Below are 4,759 nucleotides of genomic sequence, written 5' to 3' on the forward strand. Positions count from 1 at the left end.
TTTAATATTATTCCCTTTTGTTCATAATCCCTTGGGATTATAGTATTAATCCCTTGGGTAATAATAAACAAAAGAGACTAATATTATAAACCTAATGTATACAACCCCTAAGATAAATATTAAAAATACTAAAATAAACATGGTTGAATTAATAAAGCATATGCTATTTTTTTATTTCTAGCCGAATTATATAAAAGTAAAAATAAAAATAAAAATAAAATAAAATTATTAATTATAATTATTAATAACTAATAATTAAATGGGCTTAGATCTATTAACTGCAAACTTTTCTTTAAAATTTTTATTCAAAAAAGAAATACACCTCAAGGGACATGATCCTTCTAAACCCTTGATAAATCTTAAATTAAGATAAATTTAAAATAATATGATATATAAAAACATCTCATCTTTTATTGTAAATAGAAAACATCAATTTTAAATAACTCCTATAATTTAACCTTTGTATTAAGATCTTTTAAAATTATTCAATAAACTATTTAAATTAAATAAAAAATGTAATTTAGTAAAAAGAAATTCATCAATAAGGATAAGGAAAAAAACAATTGAGAACCAAATTGCCCAAATACAAAAACCATTTCTAGCATCAACAAAAATCATAAAGAAATATTCTTGAAACTTCGTATTAATATGTATGTATAATTTGCAGGTAATTGTGCAAAAATCATAAAGAAATATTCTTGAAACTTCATATTAGTATATATGTATAATGTGCAGGCGGTTACAGCACAAGTCATTATAGAATATGTAGAGATTATTATAATCTCAGCTTACATAATAGCATAAACAATATTTAATTTATATAGATGGCATAATAGTTAAGTCTTCCTATTCTATCTAATCTAAATGAATCAGTACTGCTTTTACAGTATAAACTAAGAAACTATTGAAACTGCTGCAATGTAACAGTGCTGCTTATACAGCAGTAGGTATAACTGAGATTACTATTTTTAGGGCATGAGTCTATGGAGTGAAATTTTTGAAAAGTATGTCCTCCTTGAACTTGCTGCAATATTCAACGCTGCTACGGCTACTACCAGCGATATTCTTATCGTCCGGTGCTATCACCTTTTTCTCGTCCACGACCTTAATATCGTTTTGCCCATCTCGATTCTGCATCGATATTTTTCTCTTGTTGCGGCTTCGCACATAGTCTTCTGAAATATAAACGTCCATAGCAAGATCCATGGAACGAACTCAGATAGGGTTACGAAAGTCCCGATCTGTGATAAAAGCTTCACTAATTAAAACCAGATATTCAAGATGCAAGAAGACTTGATAAAAAGAAGACTTGATAAAATAATGAATCAACTATTTTACTCGGCGACTGCGGCTGAAATCGACTTATTTATCTCCGAGAGCGAAAGTCCCAAGCTAAGATAAAAGGATCTTTTAATTAAAACCAGAAGACCTGAGAAACAGAAGTGGGAAGCAATGACCTCAATCGGCCTGTGGTGATGAAATCGAATGAACTTTGGCCAATAATCTGTAAGAAGTAAGACCGGTGGAATGAGAAAATTGGAGATGATTACATGATATTTATCGTTGTAATCATTGTCGTGATTGGGTGGAATAGTTTAATCTTTATAGGTTAGGTGGTCTAATCCCTGACAAAACTATGTATGCCCGAAATCTGCGCCATTCTTCCGTTGAAAAAACAAAACCATTCTCAAAAATGGTAGGACGTATGTCTATGGTTTCGCTTTTGATGTAAGTATATGCATATCGCATTCGTACGCCCAATTTATTTATGACCTCAACATCTTGGATAGCTACGACCATCCCATCACCAAATAACCCTATATAGGCTTCGAAAAATGCACATTCTCAAAAATGGTAGGACGTATGTCTATGATTTCGCTTTTAATGTAAGTATATGCATATCGCATTCGTACGCCCAATTTATTTATGACCTCAACATCTTGGATAGCTACGACCATCCCATCACCAAATAACCCTATAAAGGCTTCGAAAAATGCACATTCTCAAAAATGGTAGGATGTATGTCTATGGTTTCGCTTTTGATGTAAGTATATGCATATCGCATTCGTACGCCCAATTTATTTATGACCTCAACATCTTGGATAGCTACGACCATCCCATCACCAAATAACCCTATATAGGCTTCGAAAAATGCACATATATGACATATATTAGTGATTTGAACTCATGTTATGAACCTTCTCTTTAGATGAAGAATCAACGTGGCTTGCAAAAGTGTGTTCTTATCCTTTATCATGTCTCAATATGGTTGCATAAGATCCCTTAGAAATCTTAAGATGCGTAAATGTTTTAAATTTCTTTTGATGGTCGCTCTAAGCATGCCCATCTAAGAGCTTATATACAAATATGATGATATGCCAACTCATTACATGATTTAGTATTTGACTATCTCATAAACTTATGTTCACATTCACAACAATATGTTGTATCTTATTTTGTATACACCTTTAAGGTTTAAATGCCTTTGAGCATTCACTTTAGTATTTATGATATTAATTAAAGTTTAGTTGTGACATTCAAATTTGTAATCATATTATTAGCTATATCAAAATGTCTAATTTTTATTTCAATGAAGTGTAATTATTGTTAAAATAAATGGAAGTATTTGGCTAATCATCTTATTTTATTTGAATGATTAAGGTACTAAAATATTTTATTATGTTACGTTAGAAATGGATATTTTTATTGCAAAACAATAATTATATAGTGATTTATTTTCCAGTTTCTATATGGTTTGCATTTAAGAAGGTTGATATCATTAAACTGTTTATTGGTTAATATACACTTAAAACAAATCAAAAGAGATAAAGAGATAAGAACTTATAATAAAATAATTCAATATTATTTTATATTTCTAAATATCAAACTATTTAATTATAACATATAATATATTTAGTTATTTGAATAAAAAACATAATTTTATTACTTTTTCATGAAAGAAAATAATTATTTAAACTTCCAAATATATTTATTTAATATCCATAAAAATCTAATTCTAAAGGTTAACTATTATTATTAGTAATTAAATGAATATATATATATATATATATATATATATATATATATATATATATATATATATATATAGATTATTCTTTATATATATAATGGATTTTTCATAATTAAATTAGGTATAAAGCCTCTACAAGGCATAGAATAGATGGTGATAGGGTGTACTGTTAAGTCACTATGTGATGTGAAGGTTATGGATTCAAATATTCACAGGAAAAAGTTTAGCCATGTTAAGGGCTAGTGTCGCTAATATAATGTATGATCCCCAGGTGATTTTCACAGTTTATATGTCCTTGGGTTGCGGTTTCTCAAGCCAAAGGTCAAGCCTATAGTAATCTCGAGAGGACTTCAACAACTTAACAAGAAAAAGGGTATAAAGTAAATTGAATTTAGATTGAAGCCAATAATGGAATAACTATCTACTTCATCACCAAAAAAACCATATATGTTAAATTTAAAAAAAAAAAAACATTCTCCTCATAATATATTTCACATTGTCAAGATTAAAAAACATAAAGTTTAACTGAATTATAATTTATTATTATTATTATTAATATTAGTAATAGTTAGTTTTTTTTCCATTAGATCATAAATTAAGCATACAAAACATATCAAGTGCAATTCTTATTGTGGTGGCCTACCACCAGAGAAGCTAAACTAATGGGAAACCAACTAATGATTAGGTACTTAGCGTTATTTTTTTGTTATCAAAATAAACCAAAATAAACCTATTGTTTGAGTTATGTTAAGGCAAGACATATGTATGGCACAATTATAAAGAAAACATACATACAATTAGCTGGGTTGTAACACCCCACCCCACATTTACCTTCTTTTACAAGCTCTCTAGGATAAACATGAGTTGAGAATTACTATGACAAGACCTAACATCCAAGTTCCAGTTGTGGAAGTGGGGTCTACAAAACGGAAACATACTGCAACTTCTGAGGAGAACCACATCACCGAGATACTAGACAACATTTGTTGATGACCTTGCCCTAGGTTGGAACTAAATTTTTACTTACCCTACATCCCAGCTGCATGCATGCCAAGCTTTGCATGTGGTTGGAAATCTCTAGCCACAAACCAAGCCTTCCTCCATGTGGTTGCAACTGAAATATCTCAGTTCAAAGGGTATGACTAACAACCAAGGTCCGAATTTTCAGGGCTAGCTATAGGCCAACTACCCAGAACAACCCATAACTTTCCAGACCTGAATCTAAGATGCGAATAAATCAGTAAGATGAACACTAAGGCTAGATCTTGTTCAAAGTTTCACAAACACATATTAAGCATTTCTTCAAACATTTGGTAAACATAGTGACTACAAGTCATCAATGCACATTTGTCCATTGCCTTGTTAACTTGATCAGATAGCAATCAAGAAGGCTCAATTCTCTCTCAAACTAGCTGCAAAAACACTTGTTAGCCCATGTATTCATATACCATCTAATAACTAATCAAGCCATAAGTAAGATCCATGACAAGAGCACATTATACAACAAGAATTTACCATGCATGTGACCAACATTTAAACAGAATAAATCCATGACAAACCAATCATAAAATCAACACAATAATACATACAAGTGGTCATTGATCTCAATAAGAAATAACACATATTAACATATGCATAAAACCAGCCAAGTTAGGGACTTGCACATACCACTCAACCATAGATTGGGTTGAACCATATCTCTCCTTCAGCCAATCACACCTGTGCCAT

At 30.5% G+C, this 4,759-nt stretch overlaps 1 long non-coding RNA gene across 2 annotated transcripts; it reads right to left on the reverse strand.

Annotated features, from left to right (window-relative positions):
* Positions 1-719: 719 nt before the first annotated feature.
* Positions 720-1,579, reverse strand: LOC149151795 (uncharacterized). 2 transcript variants are annotated; one of them, XR_016263747.1, is made up of 2 exons: positions 1,458-1,579; positions 720-1,241 (listed from the first exon to the last, which is right to left on the reverse strand). It is a non-coding gene; the product is annotated as an uncharacterized LOC149151795 (long non-coding RNA). The 2 variants fall into 2 exon arrangements; XR_016263746.1 differs by having other exon boundaries at positions 1,339-1,554.
* Between the last annotated feature and the right edge of the window lie 3,180 nt (positions 1,580-4,759).

This window comes from Pinus tabuliformis, chromosome 9 (assembly GCF_031772625.1).
Source record: "Pinus tabuliformis cultivar Carrire ecotype Pingquan chromosome 9, CPIR1, whole genome shotgun sequence".
NCBI lineage: Eukaryota > Viridiplantae > Streptophyta > Pinopsida > Pinales > Pinaceae > Pinus > Pinus tabuliformis.